This window comes from Protomyctophum parallelum (genome assembly GCF_964188405.1).
Source record: "Protomyctophum parallelum genome assembly, chromosome: 13".
Classification (NCBI taxonomy): Eukaryota; Metazoa; Chordata; class Actinopteri; order Myctophiformes; family Myctophidae; genus Protomyctophum; species Protomyctophum parallelum.
Window position 1 is genome coordinate 40,189,588 of NC_139708.1, and position 23,254 is coordinate 40,212,841.

Consider the following 23,254-nt stretch of genomic DNA (forward strand, 5'->3'; position numbering starts at 1 on the left):
AATCATCACGTCTCCCCCCCTCACAATCTATGTAAAGCGCCTTGGATAAAAGGTGCTATATAAATGCCCCATTTACCATTTTCTCTCGGCTCCTCCAAAAAGCAAACGATCAATCGGGACAAAACTATTTACAGTTTAACCCATTTTGGGGGCGGGAACCCCTTTTGGTGTTAGCATTATGTTATGCTTTAGCTATTGAAAAATAGCAGATCTACAAGCTCATAGCACGCCACCGAGTGGCGCGCTATACGAGCTTTTAGGTCTGCTAATTTTGATAGAAGATTATTTTTTAATCTGATCTCAGGTCAGAATGGGTTAAGCTAAAGGACCGAGTACAGTGAGTGAGTGAGTGAGCGAGCAGAGATTTGGGGTCTTGGAGTTTGGCTGGTGCTGAGAGAGACACGCTGCTTCCGTCAAACAGCAGGGCGGTCTGCAAAACTCTCCCTGGAGCATTAAGGAAATTCCCCCAAACCCTCCCAACCCCAGACGTATAAGCTCAGCTCTCCCATCTGCCTGTATCCCCAGGAGTCAGTCAGTCAGTCAGTCAGTCAGTCAGTCAGTCAGTCAGTCAGTCAGTCAGTCAGTCTGTGCTCAGAGAGCTCAAAACGTTACAGCTGCAGGAAACACTAATTCACTTCTTGCACTACAAACCCATTTTCCAACATGCCGTCTTATACTTGTCAAAAAAAAAGCATGATTTATTTTAACTGACACCTGTGTGAACTGATGATGTGATGCTCGATGAAGCACATTGATAAAGCGTATCCAATAAGCGTGTTATCGTTTTGTGTGCGTGTGCGTGTGCGTGTGCGTGTGCGTGTGCGTGCGTGCGTGCGTGCCACCACCACTCGACGTGTCAGCCCATATGGCATGGATGTGTCTAAATTCACCGTGACGAGGACTCACCTTTGGTTTTCTGTTCAGTGGTCTGAAAGAGAGAAAAACGCAAAAACGAACCATTAGCAAAACACCCTGAAACACCACTTATACCAAAAGGTCATGCATTGAACACTGTATGTAATGTCACTGTAAATGTAATGTACATTGTACACGTATATATGATGTTGAACGTGCACAATGTTTCATGTAAACCAGTGGTTCCCAAAATAGGGACCGGGGAACCCCATGCAGGGGTCCTTGAGAGTTCCAGGGGGTCCCTAGCTAAATAGTTTTGAACCAATTGGAGAGTGCACAAATGGAACCAAATGGACCCGTTAATGTACACTCTCAGAGTTAAATTAACATAGATTGTACGATATAAATTGTAATAATGCTTTAGCTATTGAAAAATAGCAGATCTACAAGCTCATAGCGTGCCACCGAGTGGCACGCTACGAGCTTGTAGGTATGCTATTTTTGAAGAATCGTGAAAAGTGACTGAATGAATGTGTTTGAGATTGACTGACATAGAAAAACAGCTTTTTCAAGAAAACAGTCAGGATTTAGAAGACATCTGCAGAATCGTTCCCAGGTCAAAATGGGTTAATGGGGGTCCGCAGGCTAATGAGTGTCGATGTGGGGGTCCTTGGCATGAAAAAGTTTGGGAACCACTGATGTAAACCTGCCTGTGACTGACTGGACAAGGCTGGCTTCAATCATCTGATTGGCGCCTGCAGTGCTAGCGGTGTCTGTTCAATAGGGTGTGTGTGTACCCCCCCCCCCCCCCCCCCCGTTGCGTGGGACAGTCGCTCATTTCCAAGACTTTTTCAGGCGTCCCACAAATAGAGACCCTGTCCTACATTGTGACTGGCAGGCTTCGATGCTCAAACGCCCTATTAGTTAGTACCCTAGTTAGTTTTTCAGTTGTAAATCCTTCTCTCTTTTTCCCTGCAAGATGTGTTGTAAGCATTTTAAAATAACTATATCCCTATAGGCTACCAGTATGTCATGTCATTGGTGGCTCTGCCAGCGACTAGCGCTGTTCAACAGCAATGTGATCGGTGGCTCTTCCAGCGACTAGCGCTGTCTATTCACTACAACGGTGTGATCGGTGGCTCTGCTAGCGACTAGCGCTGTCTGTTCACTACAACGGTGTGATCGGTGGCTCTGCCAGTGACTAGCGCTGTCTGTTCAACAACGATGTGATCGGTGGCTCTGCCAGCGACTAGCACTGTCTGTTCAACAACGATGTGATCGGTGGCTCTGCCAGCGACTAGCTATGTCTGTTCAACAACGGTGTGATCGGTGGCTCTGCCAGCGACTAGCGCTGTCTGTTCAACAACGATGTGATCGGTGGCTCTGCCAGCGACTAGTGCTGTCTGTTCACTACAAAGGTGTAATCGGTGGCTCTGCCAGCGACTTGCGCTGTCTGTTCACTACAGCGGTGTGATCAGTGGCTCTGCCAGCGACTAGCGCTGTCTGTTCACTACAGCGGTGTGATCGGTGGCTCTGCCAGCGACTAGCGCTGTCTGTTCAACAACAATGTGATCGTGTCTGTTCACTACAGCAATGTGATCGGTGTCTCTGCCAGCGACTAGCACTGTCTGTTCAACAACGATGTGATCGGTGGCTCTGCCAGCGACTAGCGGTGTCTGTTCACTACAACGATGTGATCGGTGGCTCTGCCTGCAGCGACTAGCTCTGTGTGATGTGATCGGTGTCTCTGCCAGCGACTAGCGCTGTCTGCAGGAACAGAATGTTCAGCCTATTGTAATGCTAAACGGCTCCATGTTCAGTCCTTCCTGCGCGCAGGCAGCCGGCAGGGTGAGAGAGTTCACATGGATCCCCAGGCAGGGCAGGCAGGCGGCCTCGCTCCCTGTGGCAGGACATCTCTCACCCTGACAAATACTTGGACACGCATGCAGTCAGTCTCTCTCTCTCTCTCTCTCTCTCATTACCATTGGCAATGAATGGGTCCAATTTTACGTCATAGTGTCTGAGCAAATAGACATAGTGACTAATGTGCCGGTGTGATTGTTTGTCTAAAATAATATATTCAAATTCAAACTGAGCCGTGCTATGTAATATTGCAAATAAGGTCTGTAAAAGTCTACAAGCTCTGAATGCAGATCTACAAGCTCTCAATGCAGATCTACACGCTCACAATGCGTCACAACTAGGATAATCGTTATTATCGTTTATCGTGATAAAAAAACCCACTCACAGTAATCATTTATCGCAGAGATTTGAATTCATCGTGAAATCTTCATGCACATTTCCGTACGCTCTAACTTCACTTTCATTATACACAAATCGGTGCGCCGTGAGCTTGTATATCTGCAATATTTTGGCAAATAGAATAGCTTAGAATAGAATAGGAATGCTGGCGTTCCAAGTGCCAAGTATAAAGGTTAATGTCAGTCCTGCCAAATGGAAACACATATTCCCTCTGGCTTTCCTCGTGACACATGATGTATCTTTGGGGGGAAAAGACTTGCATATGTACACGTAGCGTTAATACTATGACAAAAGGCACTGAGAAAGAGTTACGACAACTCTTCTACTTAACTGTAGACTTCTGTCGAATAGGGACGAACTGAAAGTCTACGGAATGCAATGGAGTCTATGGGGCTCGCGCGAGTACATGAACCCCGTGACCGGGCTGTTTTCTGCCCCCTGGATGTCGTAACTCTGTCTTACTCTATATGGCTCTGACCAAACGCTGCTAAAGAAAATGTAAATCAGGATCACAACTAAGGAAAAGAGAAGGGAACCCGACCACTCGTACTGTATGCTCCAAAGGTTGTATTTATTGACGACGTTTGGAGCCAAGGCTCTTCATAGCCTTGGCTCCAAACGTCGTCAATAAATAAACCTTTTGGAGCATATACGAGTGTGCGGGTTCCCTTCTCTTTTCCTATGTCACTTTTTGAACCCAGCACCTCCACGAAGTGATGTGCGTATTTTACTATATAATAGTTTGGATGACAACTAATTCATGGCATTTATCTTATTTGTATTTATTTGTTGTGCGAGTACCCTTTTGTTTTTAATTCATGAAAATCTTTTTTCTGGGCATGTTTTCTTTTGAGAATGTAATGAAACAGTAATAAACAAAGGCGACCGTCTCAACACGGTGTTGAGACCCAACCTAGGGTCCCGAGCCAGTGTTTGGGAACCAGTGCTTTAGACTTTAGAAGACGTTCATATAAGAACCAGCAGGCCTTAATGGGTTAACGATATAGAGCTGCTCTGTTAGGATGCACAGTATTCATATGTGCCGAGGTCACCCGGTTCTCTCTCTCTCTCTCTCCTCTCTCTCTCTCTCTCTCTCTCTCTCTCTCTCTCTCTCTCTCTCTCTCTCTCTCTCTCTCTCTCTCTCTCTCTCTCTCTCTCTCTCTCTCTCTCTCATCTCTCTCTCTCTCTCTCTCTCTCTCTCTCTCTCTCGTGTATGCATACATGCAGGGTGTGTGCACAGAGGAGGCATGGTGGGTGTGAGAGGGTGCGTGCGTGTGTGTGTGCCTGCGTGCGTGCGATGCAGAGGAGCATGTTAGCCTGATTAGCCAACATAGTGGAAACAGATCACCCACTCGCTGACACGGTATACGGTGTGTGTGTGTGTGTGTGTGTAGGGAGAGCGATACAGTGCATAAGCCTCTAGCATGTTACTCTCAGTGAAGCCACTGTCGACTCTGTTGCGCGTAATAACCACTTAGTGTCCCTCAAGGAGGCTCTATACTAGACCCCCTCGTTTTTCTTTGCTTTTGCCTCTACGTCGAATGTCTTGGCCTAAAATAGCCGATCTACAAGCAGCACGAGGTGTGTCGTGACCCGTCGCTTTGTTGTGATTGATTTGATTGATTGAATAACAGTTTGTTAACGGCTTGCAAAAGATGCAGAGGTACAATCATCCAATGATGATATTAACCCATTTAGGCCTGACGTCGAAATGAAAAAAAAGGTCTTCTAAATCCTGACAGTTTATTGAATAAATAGTAATACCTATCTTTCTATGTCAGTGGTGCTCAATATTTCATGGTAAAGGACCCCACAAATGATATGTAATTGGCCACCGACCCCCATCTGAAAATATGTTATTGCAGGAACCCCTCAGAAGCAAAGATGTGAGATCTAAAAACATTGGCTCTGAAAGAATATACTGTATATTCAAAGATTTGCATTACATTTTTCACTATTTTTCCAAAATAGCAGATCTACAAGCTCATAGTGCGGCATTTGGTGCCGCGCTATGAGCTTGTAGATCTTCTATTTTTCAATAGCTAAAGTATAACATAATGCACCAAGAGGGGTTCCGACTTCCCGTCCAAAATGGGTTGAATACACAGTCCTCGACTGTGTATTCAATTCATGAAGATGTGAGCGCACCGTACGCTCAAGTTCAGGCACGATAGAACGACAAATGTAGCGTTAGCTATATACCTTTTTCTGAGCGGCGTCCTTCTTTTTCTTCTGGTCTTGTTTTTTCCTTCTCTTTTCTTCCATCAAATGGTTCTCGTCTTCTCGTGTTCCCTCGTTCTTCTCATGACTGAAACAAAAACGACACAAGGGGACAGCGTTTTAACGACATCGACACCTGCAACAGAGCACAGTAGAGCATTACGTCCCATGGATTCCAAACCTTTTCCCAGGAGTCCTGGGCCAGGACTGGAAAAAGGTTTTTCTTCCAATTACAAAATATTTCCAGGAATGTCATGACCGTGGGAACCCTGAAACAACTTAACAAAAAATAAAATAAAAAAGTCTGACCCGTCTGAAGTGAGTGGTGCTGTACTGTAGCTGTACAGAATGAGCCAGAATATATTGCGTTCATACTGCGTTGCGTTCACAGTGCTTTTTGATGACGATACTTATGTATTACAAAATAAATGGAAAACTGAACTTTTACTTGTACTTTTGACATTGTGGCATAGCTATTTTTTTATGATTAACAAAAAAAAATCACACCTGTGTGAACTGAGTGGTGCAACTCCCATCTCCCCCTGCCTCTCTCTCGCTCTGTAATTAGCACTAGGCAACAGTGCAACACTATCTCTCTCTCAACAGCGCCACTTTTGCCCCTACTGGTACTCATAGCCACACACATAGGTTAACACATAGGTTAACACAGGAACAAGGACATTGCTGTTCCTTGGAGTGGTTGCACCACTCAAAACCAGAGTATAGTGCACATTTTCCACCATTGCCTCTGGGCACGGCACGCCAGATGTTTCACATAGTATGAAGAGAGAGAGCTGGATTAGGGCCAGGTGAACACAGGGATCGTAATATCACTGCAGACAGCCAATTAGAGTTGTCAATCAAGACTGACTGACGTTTATACACTTTCAAGTATTCAATCCACCAATCAAGCCACCCGTGCGAACTGAGCAGTGCAACTTTACTTCTATCGTTGTAGTTAATGTGTGTGTGTGAGTGTGTGTGTGTGTGTGTGTGTGTGTGTGTGTGTGTGTGTGTGTGTGTGTGTGTGTGTGTGTGTGTGTGTGTGTGTGTGTGTGTGTGTGTGTGACTGCTCAGTGTGAATGGTCCAGATGCAGGGCCAATGGGTCGTACTCAGACAGGGTGCATGGGCAGACATACACACAGTCACTGAATGGAGGCGGTTGGCACCGCTCAAAAACTGCTCCTCTCTGAGAGGACCAGATGGGAGGTAGAGCGGCCGGATGGGAACCGCGAGGGTCCCAGGTCGATCCCGGGTGGGCTAGCTCCCCCAGGTAGTGTCAAACTGTCCTCATGAACTAGGGTTGGGTGACGATACGAATACGTCAATCGCGAATATACGAATCCAATCGCCGAATATTTTTATTAGGCAATTTCTCAGGACGATTTAGCCCAATTAACATGTAAAGTGTGAGCAACATGTGAATCAATTTGGCCCAGCAAAGTAGTAACAGCGGCCGGGTGGAAATCACCTCCTCCCGTTATAATGTATGCTCCCACAGTCCCCGCACTCAGCAGCATCGGGCACCGGGGCACGGCACTTACGGCAGCCGCCAGCCAAAGTAAAGGCTGGGAGCTGGGAGGATGTAGCCTACATGTTGTTTAAGCTCCGGAGTCCAGACCCATGCAGTTTAATAATATACAGTCACAACAGAATGCACACTGCTGTCTCGTGTCTCATCACAATCCCAATGCCTCACCCGTGAAGTCGGGGGGGGGAATAAAAAAACTGTCTACTAGTGTAAGTGTATAGGCTCGGGGATCATAAGTTATAGCTTAAAGTTAGCTTAGCGTGTAGCCCCTACTGGTGCTGCAACCCACTGATTGAACTTCATATCCGCCTGTAATCTAAGTTATTTTTATTGACAACGCTGCAAAAATAGACAGATCTACAATCTCTCAACGCGTAGCGAACGGCACTGCAAAAACAGGCAGGACGCGATGCCTTGAGAGCTTGTAGATCAGCAGCAGCCCGGCCGCAGCAGCTTGTGGGCTCCGCTGCTCCGCTCCGAGCCTCCGACGGACCGCCGGTGCACACAAGCTCACAGTGTGTGTGTTAGGAGCTATAACAAACTTAAACCAAATATAATAAAGTATTGAGGCAGGGGTCCACATCCCAGGGTCCGTCAGCTGTCTGACCATGCAGGCTGCAAGGTGCTCGCATCTGCCCAGGAGAGACTCACATGTGTGGGATGGAAATGGCAGCGGTGCCCCCCGGCCTGCACAGTGACTGAACAAGTGCTTATAGAGCTGTAAGGATTTTCTCATGCTGTGCTCTGCAGCTGGAGTTTGTGCGTGCGTGTGTGCGTGTGTGCGTTCGTGCGTGCGTGCATGCGTGCGTGCGTGGCTGCGTGCGTGCGTGCCTAGCCTACAAGCTCACGGCGTGTCACTTCATGATATTAAAGATATTGATATTTTAATATTTTTTACACAAATCTTCTCTCCTGGGGTCATGAAAATGTTTGCGAACCACTGCTACAGTGTGTACTTGGCAGTTGGCACAGCATGGGCACCTCCAGACAAAAAGCTTCTTAAAAGAACCGAATGATTTTCTAATGCAGAGCGTGTGCATGCGTGCGTATGTGCGCGTGTGTGTGAGGTAGAGAGACAGCCGCTCACACAGCAACAACTGCAACTCTCTCTCTCTCTCTCTCTCTCTCTCTCTCTCTCTCTCTCTCTCTTATCCTCGGCTCCTAACATGAGAACACAAATCCCACGCTGAAGCCTTTCAACGGAGAGAGCTATAGTGGCCGGCAGCTATTTATAGCCGCGGGGCAGCTGCACTGGCAGCCTCCGTATAATATCCACAAACTCAAGCCTCTCCACTTAGAAAATAATAAAAATAAAATAATAGTTTGTTATGCGCACGCGTGCGTGTGTGTGTGTGTGTGTGTGTGTGTGTATGTGATGACTGGAAAGGATTCCAGAATGATGTCTTGGTTCCTTTTCTTTTCTTTTTAAATAACTGCTTATGACGGAGTATTCCGCCATATAAAATTGAACCGCCAGCTGCTTCTGATGGAATTCTCTGCAATATAAGCTTTTTTTTTAATGATATAAGATGCGATCGCTGCAATCCATTTTTTTTTTTGGCTTGGCCTTTCCTCCTTCAGCAATCTCCTTGACCGGTTCCGCGCACTGCACTGCCATTCACTTGTTGTTTATAAGCAGACTAATGTTGCTCATAACTCTAAATCTACGGCGCTCTCCATGGTTTTGGATGTTCGGAGGTCTTTTCTGATTGTCCGGTGATCGCGTCGGTGGCATTTTCTAGAGCAGGGGTGTCGAACTCAACTTGGGGCGAGGGCCGCATTGGTCTAAAGGTCACTTGATGGGGGCCACAACTAGTCACTGCTATAATATCTATCTATCTATCTATCTATCTATCTATCTATCTATCTATCTATGTATGCTCAGACCCAGCCAGCAAGCCACACACATAGTGCTCAGACCCAGCCATCCAGCCAGCCACACACATAGTGCTCAGACCCAGCCAGCCAGCAAGCCACACACATAGTGCTCAGACCCAGCCAGCCAGCAAGCCACACACATAGTGCTCAGACCAAGGATGGCCTCATCTCAGCTCGCTATAGCATTAAAAACGCTAATAATGTAGCATCTAAAATGGACCGCAAAACCTGGGGCGTGCATGGGTCACACTATATAACAGATGCGGATCCGGTGAAGGTCAAGCAACACCACTTTCGTCCACCAGGGGAGCAGTCAATGTGTTTTAACAGTGAATATCCAAATCGACCGTCACAACGGACGACACCAACGCAGAGTATAGTACCGTGGTCAGGACGACGGAGGAGAGGCAGCTATTTATAGCACCGACTGTCCTTTTCCAGTCCAGAGACGTCCGTCCTTTCTTTGGAAGCGACTGGCTTAGAGCGCATACAGCCAGCTCTCACTGTGCCAGCACAGGCTTAAGCTAACTGTCCCTCTATCTCTCTCTCTCTCTCTCTCTCTCTCTCTCTCTCTCTCTCTCTCTCTCCCCCTCTCTCTGACTGAGTCTCTCCCCTTCTATGCCTCTCCCCCCCCCCCCTGTCTCTCTCTGACTGTGTATCTCCTCTCTCTCTCTCTCTCTCTGACTGAGTCTCTCCCCCTCTGTCTCTCCCCTCTGTCTCTCCCTCTCTCTCTCCCTCTCTCTCTCCCCCTCTCTCTCTCTCTCTGACTGTGTCTCTCCCCTCTCTCTCTGACTGTGTCTCTCCCCTCTCTCTCTGACTGTGTCTCTCCCCTCTCTCTCTGACTGTCTCTCTCCCCTCTCTCTCTGACTGTGTCTCTCCCCTCTCTCTCTGACTGTGTCTCTCCCCCTCTCTCTGACTGAGTCTCTCCCCCTCTGTCTCTCCCCCTCTCTCTGACTGCCCCCCCCTCTCTCTCTCTCTCTCTCTCTCTGACTGTGTCTCTCCCCCTCTCTATCTCTCTGACTGTGTCTCTCCCCCCCTCTCTCTCTCTGACTGTGTCTCTCCTCCTCTATGCCTCTCTCCCCTTATCTCCCTCTCTCTCTCTCTCTCTCTCTCTCTGACTGTGTCTCCCCCCCCCCCTCTCTCTCTCTGACTGTGTCTCTCCTCCCCTCTCTCTCTCTCTCTCTGACTGTGTCTCTCCTCCTCTATGCCTCTCTCCCCTTATCTCCCCCTCTCTCCCCTCTCTCCCCTCTCTCCTAAAAGGCCAAGACTAGTCAGCGTGTAATAAAGCAAGGAGCAATATAAATCTCATGACTGAAAACATTTTGTAATTTTTTGGCCTTGCAGTTCCAACCGTGTGTGATTTGTGAGTCAGCGGGGAGCATGACACACTTGCCTAAAGAATGCTCGGTGGTCAGAGGAGAGGCTGCAGTCTGGGAAGAAGGAAGGCAACGCTGCGTCGGTGAGGAGGACAGAAGGTCAACAGGTCGCCCACAGGGCTCAGCTCAGAGCTACTATGCCTCTCTGAATTATTACAAAATCACCTGATCTCAATTATGTCTCGCATAATCGTCGTAATCTTGCAGAATCGTCGTAATCAATGTTGCTGCTCATATATATTTTTGTGCATGTGCATGCATGAAGTGAGTTGAAAATCGAGTGGTGTCAAAGTGAGTTTAACGTCGTTTAACGTCATTTAATGCAATCATATAGGACTTTTCTGTTTGGATATGGGCTGTCAAGGCCAGGAAGTAGTATTCAGTGGGCGTTCCCGCATGACTTCCAGGTACTGTATGATGAAGTCACATGCATACTCAGGCCTGTATTGTGGAAATAGCCTGTCTAAAAGCTCAAAACGCCCAAATCAAGTGCTGCATTTTGAGCTTGTAGATCCACTATTTCCAATGTTGTTGTTTTTTTGTATTTCTTATGACATTCTTAAATGCCAGTTATACGTCTCATCTCCCCTGAACACAGCCAAACATTGTGGTGTTGGGCTGTGTTCCCCCGGACTGCACGCATGCAGGGTGGTGGAGCAGACTATAGCCTCCCCTGCTGAACGTGTCATTTCCAACTCTATTGTCGGCGCATGGAAACTACTAATATATACTATTCTCTGCCTATCGGGACGTAACTCGGACGAATGCTTCCCTCTGGCATTCGCCTAAAAGTTCCAGGGGCCAAAAGCAACAGGTATAAGTTCTCCTTCGTGCCTGTAGCTATCAAGGCTCTAAATGCCGATAGGAGGAGATAAATTGTATCTGTATTAATATATATATATATTTTTTTATACAACTTTCTGGAAAAGTTATGAATTATAATGTTACACTGATACCTTGAACTGCCATCCTGTTTTAAATGTTCTATGTGTACTATGTGCCCTTTGCTGTGTTTTTGTGTTTCATGTTACCTGCCTGTGTTATGCCTTGCTGTAAACCAAATCGCCCCACGGGGACAAACTAATAAATGTACCTGAACCTGAACCTGACGCCGAGTCGGGTCTGCTGGCCGTCGCAACGCTCGACACGGCGTCTCGCTCGGCGGTGCCTCACGTGGCTCAAGGCCACCAGACACGGCGCGCCTCCGTCATTTACATCAGTGACACGAAATGCAAACACTCCCATAGTTTCTCTTTCCGGATTTCCCAGTATGTTGATTATCACATACTGGGGGTATTTCTAAGGTGCTGCATTACGAACATTTTCTTAATTATCGGGTGATAACAGTTGAATGGGGTGGGCCTCGACGACCTTATGGCTCATGCAAAGGCTTAACTTGTGTAATTTAGATGTGGACATAGCACTATATCGTGTAGGCTATACAAATAGTTCCGTCAATCATGACTCGAAGGAAATCAAAACACTGAGGGGAACCAGACTAATATCCATGCACACAGTGGTATTAGTCTGGCTACGCGAGGATAGATGGGTGGGCCTAGATAGGTGGGCCTTCGACCGGAAACGTTGGGAAGCTGCATGCTGCTAGTCTGGCGTGGCCACGCATGCAGACACTGTTGCCTCCCACAAAGTTCAGATGCTTCCGGTCATACGGTCTGGAGCACGGAAGCTCTGCAGTAAAGGTGGTTGCACACTGGATGCGTTTTTTCGGAAAACCGATGGAGAAACGCCGCTAGAAATCCGAAAAACTCGCTCGGTGTGTGGGGACCTTAAGAGCCATAAAACGGATGCCTCCTCCCCACGTCCGTTTCGTCTTCACAGTCACGCAAATTTATCCTAACATAAATCAAAATAATCAAAGGCATATATACTGTATAGCTGCCTCTCTCTAGCCTGGGGTCCACCTATGCTTTCTATGGCATATAGGCAGCTCCCGGCAGGATCCGCCAGGAGAATCTAGACGAAGCTGCGCGACATGAGACTAATTAATTAGAGAGGGAGAGTGTGTGTGTGTGTGTGTGTGTGTGTGTGTGTGTGTGTGTGTGTGTGTGTGTGTGTGTGTGTGTGTGTGTGTGTGTGTGTGTGTGTGTGTACGTGTGTGCGTTAACAAAGGTGCAGACGATCAGAAATCAGCAGAGAGTTATTGACGTTTGCGCTACTACTCTATGCCGAATTGAAGTGGACTCGTTCCCAGACTTAATTTTTTCTCCCTGGAAATAAAAACGTCTGGGTTTCTGAGGCTATAGGCTCTCTCTATCTCTCTGCTGAGACAAACAACGTCAAATCAATGCTGGGCGAGATAAGGGACGCGACCATGCAGTCACCAGACAGGGAAAGGCTTAAGGCCCTTATTGCAAACACACCTGCTGCGTGACAAGCAAACGATCCAGAAAGGTTTCACGGAGAAAGAAAATGTCACGTCTCAAACTATGAGTATGGTGATGCCTCGCCTTTAATTGTGGTTATAAATCACACCTGTGTGAAGTGAGGGGCGCTCTTATCATCATACATCATCATGTCGTACATTTTCCATCCATTGTCAATGGGAATTTAATGTTTGCGTTAGGACAATGTTTGTGCACTAAAAGCTGGATATAGGAGGGGCTATAGTGCCCCTCAAAACAAGCAATGTTGTATCGGTCGGTAAATAATTGCGTCATTTGTGTTTCCTGACGAAAGCATTGAATATGAAAAATCACCCGAAATTAACGAAGGCTCCTGGATTCGTAAGGACCTTTAGGGTTACAGCAGTATCGAAATGCTCCTCATAATACAACTGGAACTTGGAACTGTCCAGAACTTAATGCATATATTTGTGTTGCTTGGATGAGTCTGTGAATAGCATCAATGCATCATCGTTAGTATAAATAACCCTGTCAAAAGTTGCACTAGATACTCCTCGAGCCTTAGAACACAAATAACTGTCTAACATGTACATTTAGACTGTTTGTTTATTGGATTTATATCGTATTTAGTGTTTTGTATGTTTTTTCTATAGACCCTGAGTCTGCAATAAAGGCATTAATTCATTAATTAATCCATCCACTCCTCTGTATGGTATGGCCTAAATAATATGAACATGCGCCTGGTGGATCTCCACACCAATAGAGAGGGAGAGAGAGGGGGGGGGGGGGGGGGGGGGGGGGGGGAGGGGGGGAGACTTGTGCACAAAGATTGATGAGGGCTGCGTGGCCGGGCGTGCATGTGTATGTATGGTACATGTGCACGCATGCATGTGCGTGCGTGCGTGCACCTTTAACCCATTTAGACCGGAGATCAAATTCTACAAATGTCTTCTAAATCCTGAAAGTTTTCTGAAAAAACTCATGTTTCTATGTCAGTGATTCTCAAAGTTTTACATGTCAAGGACGCCCAGAATTATCTGTATATGGCCCCGCCAACCTCCATCTGAAAATATGTTGTTCCAGGGACAGGGACAGGTCTGAAAGACCTATAAGCTTGAATGAGCTTGTAGATCTGCTATTTTTCAATAGCTAAAGTATAACATGATGCTCAAAACACCAACAAAAGGGGTTCCCTTCCAGAGCGGGTTAAGAGGGGGATGGGGCATTGGGAGGGGGCAGCGCTGTAGTGGACAGTCAGTCACCGGGCACCGAGCCCAGAATGCCAGCGCTGCAAGACAAACAAGAAGCACGTTGACGAGGGGGTGGGCTCTGCTAGCTAGCAACCACAGCAGAGCATTTGTATGGGTCCCTTTATTTAGTTTTGTTTCCAACATTTTGTTTTTAGCCCATTCTGACCCGAGATCAGATTCATACGAGGTTTCCACTAGGACACACACTGGTCCGATTAACCCATTCTGACCTGAGATCAGATTCTAAAAATGTCAGTCGTTCTTCGATTTTTCAAAAATAGCAGACCTACAAGCTCGTATCGCGCCACTCGGTGGCGCGATATGAGCTTGTAGATCTGCTATTTTTAAATAGTTAAAGCACGGCATGATGCTAACACCACAATGGGTTCCCGTTCAGAATGGGTTAATTGTCATTATTTCAAAACCTTAAAAAAATAAACATTCCCAAAAAGTGTTTCATGTTTTTTGTTTTTGTTTTTGTAATGTCATGGAGAAAAATAATATAGAAAACAAATCATTAGTGAAAATAGCCTATCTACAAGCTCACAATGTGGCGGGAAACGATAATATAGTTTGTTGGCAACAAATTACTGCGACGAGGGGTCATGATTGCGTGGCGGCACTGGTGGCCCGCCACACAATATAAAAACATAAGACATATAGGAGAAAGAAACACTGGTACATTTTGGGGTGACCTCCTGCTAGCCACACTACATCGAGGGCCCCATATTGTGCACCACCTTACTCCATATGCTTAATTTTACTTGTTTTACTATTAAGGAAAATATATATATTTTTAAATGAGTGAAAATAACCGATTCACATCAACACGTGAGCTTGTAGCTCGGCTATATGAACATATACATATTAACCCATTTAGACCTGAGGACGATTCTACAAATGTTTTCTAAATCCTGAAACTATATGTTTCTATGTCAGTGGTGCTCAACCGTTTTCACGTCAAGGTCCCCCAGAATTATCTGCATTTGGTTACGGACCCCCATCTGAAAATGTGAAGCAAAGATTTGAGTTAAAAGAATATATTAACACATTTGGGCAATTGGGCCACATTTTCACGATTTTTCAAAAATAGCAGACCTGTATCTCGAAAGGAGGCAAGACGGAGGCAAGCTTTTGCGGAAGCATATAGCGGAAGGTTGCCAAGCTTCCGTGTGCGTCACATTAAAAAAAAGAGGACGTTCGTTCGGCCAATCAGGCAGGCAGGCAACATAAATGTCTGTTTCCTCATGCCAATAAAACTCCTTTGGATTGAACTAATAAGTCCCGGGAAAAGACGCGCTGCGATTGGCCATACTAGTCACTTGAGTGGCAGCGATGCAGCGTGCCAACGATTGCAGATGACTAAAATAGGACTAAAACTAAAGACTATAAAATCATGATTTGCTGTCAAAATGAACGCTGCATGGTGCATGGAGGGAGGTCTTACAAACAGCTGAGGTCAGCATATCTGACAAAGTCCTTGAGTTCAACAAAGAGGATTTCACACTGTAAAGCACCTGGGGCTGTTCTCAGTGGTGAGGTCATCGCTAAAGCTCTCTCACCCAGGCCTGTGACAGCCAAGCTCTCTCTCTCTCTCTCTCTCTCTCTCTCTCTCTCTCTCTCACCCAGGCCTGTGACAGCCAAGCTCTCACTCTCTCTCTCTCACCCAGGCCTGTGACAGCCAAGCTCTCTCTCTCTCTCTCTCCCAGACCTGTGACAGCCAAGCTCTCTCTCTCTCTCTCTCTCTCTCTCTCTCTCTCTCTCTCTCTCTCTCTCTCTCTCACCCAGGCCTGTGACAGCCTCCCTCTCTCTCGCTCTCTCTCTCTCCCTCTCTCTCTCTCTCACCCAGGCCTGTGACAGCCTCTCTCTCTCTCTCTCTCTCTGGTGTGAACACTCCGACAGCAATGTTGTGCAATGTTTTACGACCCTCTCAAAAACGAGATATTGTATATCAAGGGGTTTTTTCTAAAGTAAAGAATTTCAATATAATGTCTCCGGGCCCTGTGCCTGCATGGCGGTCATCCGTTTAAAGGACGACTTCACCACTTTTCAACCTACCGTATCTTCATGTAATAACTATAGTGCATCGCGTTGCATTTCAAGCTTGTGGATCTGCTACTTGATTTGTGTAGGTCGTCAAGTTACGGGAAAAGAAAACACATAAAACTTAAAATATGGAGGTTTCTTCCCCTCAGGTTGCCCCTCAGTTTGACCTTATGACCCTCGAAATATGACCCTGAAATATGACGTATAGATTTGTGGCAATGGTTAAAAGATAATAACATAGAAGTATATTAATTTTTTTATTAGATGATGTACGATGACAAGAGCGCCCCTCACTTCACACGGGTGTGATTGTTTTTTTAGATGCCGGTGTCCCTTTGAAATTTGAGATTCTGAATTTCATTTGTATTTTATTTCACAAAGTGACATGCTATGAGCTTGCAGATCTGTGTAGATCCCGACAGCGACAAACTACTGTTTCGACCCAGCTTGAGTTAAATAAAACAGCAGCAGCATTCCCAAGTAATTCCAGGTAAGTAGGCTCTCCGATCAAACACACGCACGCACGCACGCACATGTGGTCTAATTACACACAGTCTGGCACAAAGCCCCCTCAACCTTGCAATCCTATACACTGACTGTATACCCAAAAAAAGGCACGCCGCGAGGAGGGGGCTACGAATGACCTATAATGCAGTGTAGTAATCAGAGCATTAAGTGGCCTCTTTTTGTTATCAAGTCCCCCACCGGAGCCTCCCGGTGAATACAGGGGCCCTTTCACAGGCCGCCAGCGCTGACAGGAGGGCCCCTGACCCTGAACCCCACCCCCTCCCCAAACCACTGCACACACACACACACACACACACACAGGGGCTATAGCCCATTTACAGACTTCCAACACATTAGCGGAAACTGTGCCCCCCAACCCCCCAGGGGGGGACTTACGTCAGCCTAGTGGCTTCCTTTATGGCTGTGCTGGCATCCTCCAGGGCAGCATGTTGGAATGTTTTGTAGCGGTGGGCACACAGCCTCCAAAGAACAGCTACGTGTGTCTGTCTGTATGTCTGCATGTCTGAGTACAGTCTCAATGTATGTCCATTTGAGTATGGACAGCTGCGTGCGTGCGTGCGTGCGTGCGTGCGTGCGTGCGTGCGTGCGTGCGTGCGTGCGTGCGTGCGTGCGTGCGTGCGTGCGTGTCTGAGTATAGGACCTATTGATCCTGCAGCAGTTGCTTAAGTCAACAACTGTGCTTGGCTCCAAGGCACCACTCACACTATCTTAGTATTAAAACACACATAGTCACTATGTAACTACAGTATAACACACAGCAATACCAGTGAGACGCCTGAGGGCGAGAAGCGAGTTTAAATGGACAGGTGTCAAGTCAAAAGGGAGACATCGAAGAGGAAGGATGGCTGGGGGAGGATCAACACATGGAATGTCAGAACAGGTCAGCTCCATATATGGAGATCTAAGGGTTTGAGGTCAGATGTAGAGTTGCTGGCCAATATTGATGACATCAGGGATCTCTCCATCCCTGATGATGTCACGGGATGTCCTGTGCTCCATCCCTGATGATGTCATGTGCTCTCTCACTCCGACCGACCAACCAACACACACACACACACACACACCCACACCCACACCCCCCCCCCCCCCCCCCCCCCGACGGGAAATGCACGATTCCATAGTTAACTGCGACCTTCAACCTTGGTTCCATTCCATTTGTCCACTCACAGAGTTATACAGACTTGAAACCATTCGGTTCCATTCGTCCACTCTCAGAGAGTGACAGACACATAAGGGTCCATTCATTTGGTATATATATCGATCTAGAACTATCAATCATCTAGCTCGGGACCCCCTGGAAACCCTCCCATGGTCGTATGGGGGTCTCCGGTCCCCATGTTGATGACCAGTGCCCCAGCATAATCTGAGTGGCCGGCGGTGATGAGAGACTGATGTTCGCCAACCTTAATCTGATGGTTGTTTCCGCATGTCGGTCCTGGTTGTTTCCGCATGTCGGTCCTGTATGGTGTGTCGGATAAGCGTGTGCAACCCTTTCACATAACTTACTGTAAAGCCCTGTTGTTCATTAGTTGACCCACATTTCAAGCAGCTAAAACACTGTTATTAAAAGGGGAATATATACCACTCATTTTGAACATTGATGCCATTAATATATACCTAGAACGTGGGGTCATGTGATCGGTGGCATTATAGGGAAGGTGTAGACCTACTCGTTGGCCTGCAGACACCTGCCCTATGTCACTGATCACATGACCTCCAGTTCTAGACCTCCAGTTCTAGGCTAAACAGATTTTTTCCCAATTTCCCACCAACAACTCTAAGGCCAAAGTTCCAAATGACTGAGTGGTATACCCCTTTAACTAGTTGACTTGCATTCCCTATGGCCATGATAGTGTAGGCCTATTCAGATCTAATGTCAGGTCCAAGCTAGGGGGAAGATGCTAACAACCAAGGTAATTTCATATACAGAACTATTAGATAGACAGACAGACAGACAGACAGACAGACAGACAGACAATGTCAGATCGACAAGCCTACAACATGTGGCACTGTGACGTGGGCTTACCAATTGGCTAGTTAAGAGCAAAAGCTTTCCCCCACGATAGCATAAAACTGAAAATTCACTAGCATAGAGCCCTGGGGGACTCCGTCACTCTGCGCAACAACCATAATATGGGGTTTATAAGTGGTTAAAGGCAAGTGTTAACATTCCATTCCGTATTAGTGCAGCAGCCATGGCTGGTCACTGTTTTGTTGAGGGGCGGAAGCCCCTCTTATGTCCAGGCTCCAGCTTTGTGTGTGTGTGTGTGTGTGTGTGTGTGTGTGTGTGTGTGCGTGCGTGCGTGCGTGCGTGCGTGCGTGCGTGCGTGCGTGCGTGCGTGCGTGAACAAACTTTGCCCTACTCCTAACACAAACATTAAATGCCAAATTGACAATGAATGGATAATTGTGAATGTTTGTGTAAACACAAACATTTGCGTAACACTAAATATTGAAGATGAAGGGCATGAGGACGCAATTTCTGATTGGCCGGAATGAGATGATGTATGATTGGCCGGAATGAGATGATGCATGATGACGACGTACAATGATAAGAGCTACTACACTACACACAGATACTTTTCTTTCTTTTTTTTTGTCAAAAACATAATAAGAACTTAGTAGCCTGGGCAGCATTCCATTTCGGGTTCATGAACCGGTCGGGAGCAGATGATATCGCTACGTCATGTTGTAGCATTGTTTTGTAGTCATCAGGATGATATCGCTACGTCATGATGTTGTATTGTTTTGTAGTCATCAGGATGATATCGCTACGTCATGCTGTAGTATTGTTTTGTAGTCAGCAATCTTCCGGAACTTCCTTTTCCCTCAAACCGATTTTTCTCAATAAAAGCTACAGGCTACGAGAGCTTTTATTGTTATTCTTCCGGTTTGAGGGAAAAGGAAGTTCCGTTTGATTGATCCTGCCTGATGACTACAAAACAATACTACAACATGACATAACGATATCATCCACTCTCAGACTCTCAGAGTTACAGCCCTGTTATTCAGGGATATCTATTAATGTGTTTATGGTCATATTATTGTCCTCTCATTGTGTACATCTGTGGAAAAACTATATTTTGTCCACAACAAGCCAACATGGTCGATGACCCCTGGTTCATCTGAACTGTATGTCATGCATTCAATAAAGAATAACTTAAAATAATATCAACAATAACACCAAACAATAACCAACCTAGTCTACAACATACCAAGCATATATATAGGCTTAATTAGTTGCAATGCTCACGTTTTTACTATAGGTAATAAATAATAAAACGGCTGTGTAATAAATGTCAACAGTGTGATTACAGTCTGCAGCCGATGGGAATAAAATGTGCAATTAAAAAAAAAACAATGCCATAAAAAGATAATGCAATCAAAAACAACCATGCAATGAATTGAATTGCACATTGCACGTTATTATCTCTGCACACATGGTGATGCATTGGTGCCATATATCATGATGCACTGCCAAATCAAATCTGCACGAGATGTAAATAATCCAAGCTAATGCCCCAGCTGGTCCAGTTCATCATGTACACACTGTACCGGGCAGGCTGCATGTGAAACCTATCTGCTTTTAGCACTGTAGTTTAGCACACACCACGTACTGTCCACACAACACAAATGCGCATAATAATTATTAGACAGATTATTAGTATATATATAATGCATAAACGACTCCCAAACGTGTGTATACTGTACGGCTAGGTAGAACAAGCCGTATAAATAACAGCGCAATAAATAAGCCATTCCATAATAAATCTCAGTAGCACACTGAGTGACTATGACTGCACACACCATCCGATGATCCGAATAACCACTATGACCAGCCCAATGGAAGTGCCTCCAAAACACAAGCGGCGACACAGAAAGCAAAGCATCGACGTATAAGTGGATAAAAAAACTACTAGCCTACTGCAGAAATAGTCTTTTAAAAAATAGCTAAATCTCATAGCTATCCTCGTGTAGTCGTTCTGTTTATGTATGTATTATTAGGACAACAACATCAACAACGTGAGGATACATGAATGTGATAGTAATAAATAGTATCGTCGTATACCATAATAATTAATAAATAAAGTGTTCGCTGCCTGCAGAGACAGACAAACAGACAGACCGACAGACAGCCTCGCTCCATATATTTGAACTACAGTCTACAGACAGTCTGTACAACAAAATAAATATCAATAATATAACCACACATACCTTATATCTGTCCGTTGTTGTTCCAAACGGCCTCTGCGTTCGGTAGGTTTGGTGTGTTTATTAGTTATAAGTCCCAGCTAGCAGGCGAGCAGCGGCGGCGAGAGAATAAACACAGTACTTCATGTTAAATGTCCTTCCTTACCATAATAAAGTGTAGTTCACTGGTGGGCTCTGTGGTCTTTGCAGCCATTTTGTGTTCAAACTGCGTGTGCGCGTGTGTGTGTGACTGCGTGTGTGTGTGTATGTGTGTATGTGCGTGTGTGCGAGTATGCGCGCGTGCGTGTGAGCGAAGCAGCAGCTGCTGCTGCTGCTAGCAAGGGGGAGGGGAGGGGCCAGCAGGCAGCACGCTGTCACGTGACACTCCATAACAAAACAAACTGGTCCCCATGACCCCGCCCCCCTCCGTTTCCATGACGACGGTAAATCCTCTCTCCTCTCCTCTCCTCTCCTCTCCTCTCCTCTCCTCTCCTCTCCTCTCCTCTCCTCTCCTCTCCTCTCCCTCTCCTCCTATACCCATCAGGGTAGATGGGGGGGGGGCATTATTATGAAATTACTAGATCTACAAGCTTGACCAATAATTATAATAATAATAATAATTAAAAAATAAATAATAATAATAATAATTCTGTCCCTACATTTAAAAAAATACATAATTATACCAGTATTGTTGTTCTTCTTTCTTTTTTATACGTTAAAAAAAATGATTTTATAAATTGTAAAACAAGCCAAACATCTAAGAAATTCCATCAATGAAGTAGTGAAAATAACCAATCTACATACAAGCTCGCAATGCTGGGAGAAGTGACGCGTTGTAGATCCGCTATACTTTCATATAGTTTGTGTGCCGGGCAAACGGTCTAATAATCTCTCCTTTGGTTCTCGACTTGAAATGTGTGTGAAGCGTACCGGCCGTCTACTTGATTAACCCATTGTGCTGCTTACTTTTCTAGGTAGTTCACCTTTCACCTAGTAGGCCCTATGTGTAATGGAGACCAATGTTCTTTTACTTAATTAGTGATTCTCCTCACCTGGTAGCTTCTTAAGGGTAGTTATGTGGTGATTAGTGGGTCAGAGTCAGTTCAGTTCAAGCCAGCACACAGTGAAGAGCTCTCACTGCTATTAGTCCTGCAACAAACAGTCAAAAAGTGCTTTAGTTTTCGAGATACCCCTCCCGGAGTTAGGACCAAACACAACATAGTTTTTCCTCATCTCTAAGGCCTCCCATACATGAAATGGATTCTTGTATAAAAATATTTTACTGCAAAAGTGGTGAAATTGTTATTTAAAGTTATACACCTCAAACTAAAAATAAAGCCGGTGGTTGAGGCACTTAAAGGCATGTAGATTCACAATGGAAGCTCTGAGAGGTTCAAAACTTGGCATACTTGAAGCCAGAACATACCTCTACATTCTAGAAAAGACTGAATGTCAATATCTGAATGTCAATATGAGATATAGTCATTTGAACACATACTTACAGTAGGCGGAATTGTACATCTATGTAGATGTCTTCTCTACTTTGTAGTGACTCTGGAATGGATTGTCATAGCAACACATATGATGGCTTGTAGGAAAGGTGAGGTTCTACTGAATCCAGCAATACCAATGTGTGTAAATGTAGCTTGCATAATCGTGGAGTTATGCCACAAAACGTATATGGTGTCCCAAACGGGGGGAAATAAAACTAATGAAATCTACAGTATCACATTAGTTTTATTTTTACTTCACTTATCAAGGGTGGGAAAACATAAACAAATCACTTGAGTAGAAGTCCCTAAAATGTATGAAATGTCTCAAACTTGAGAAATGAGAAATTGTGAAGAAATAGATGCCGCTTCAATAGAGAAATATGCAAGCCTACAGTGGAACTACTAACTATTATTGTTGCAGCACATGACCTGGATGTTAAATAATAATAATATAATATCTCAAACTTATATAGCGCTTTTCTGAGTACCCAAAGACGCTTTACATGGGGGGGGGGGTTTACAGAGGTAACAACAAATTAAAAACAACTTTAATAGAAAAAGGACATTAAAAGACCGTGAAAAGGGAAGGCAATTTTGAAGAGGTGGGTTTTGAGGGTGGATTTGAAGGTTTGAAGGGTAGGGGCATCTCTGAGTGCCTTTAGGGAGGACATTCCACAGGGTTGGGGCAGCAAAGGCCAAAGCCTGTTCCCTCATCAAGCTCAAATCTCAATATTATCCTCATAAATATAAATAATCAAGTTATTAATTTCTGTTATTTGAGTTATTTGGTTACAGTCAATTTATACTACAGTATTTGGCTCCACCTATGTGCATCTTATGTGATCTTATAATGTGAATCGGAAATCGGGGCCGATCATGACATTTTTAAATGATCAGATCAGGAGCACAAAAATGTGATTGGGACATCCCTAGTATCAATATGATATCCATATCATGATATTAGACTGTATATTGTCCGTGATTTGGGATATTGTACTATTGTGATATTGGAGGAGTTGCATAAAAATATAATTTTCAGATGGGGAAAAATCGGTATCGGCAGATACTCAAAATTAAAATGATCTTACTAAATGTTGCTCAACAGAGAGATGATGATGTTCATAAAACCGTGGCTCTATATACAGACAATATGCTGCAGTAATGAGCAAGTTGCAAATGTTGAGTGAGAGCATGCCTGCACCAGTCTCATCAAGAAGACTGAATAGGGTTGATACAACATTGTTTAACATACAAAGATAT

The 23,254-nt window shown here is 45.3% G+C and overlaps 1 long non-coding RNA gene across 1 annotated transcript; it reads right to left on the reverse strand.

Moving 5' to 3' along the window:
- Nucleotides 1–906: 906 nt before the first annotated feature.
- On the reverse strand, nucleotides 907–20,689 carry LOC310869990. Its single transcript, XR_014570196.1, has 3 exons — nucleotides 20,526–20,689; nucleotides 5,320–5,425; nucleotides 907–928 (listed from the first exon to the last, which is right to left on the reverse strand). It is a non-coding gene; the product is annotated as an uncharacterized lncRNA (long non-coding RNA).
- Nucleotides 20,690–23,254: the final 2,565 nt, after the last annotated feature.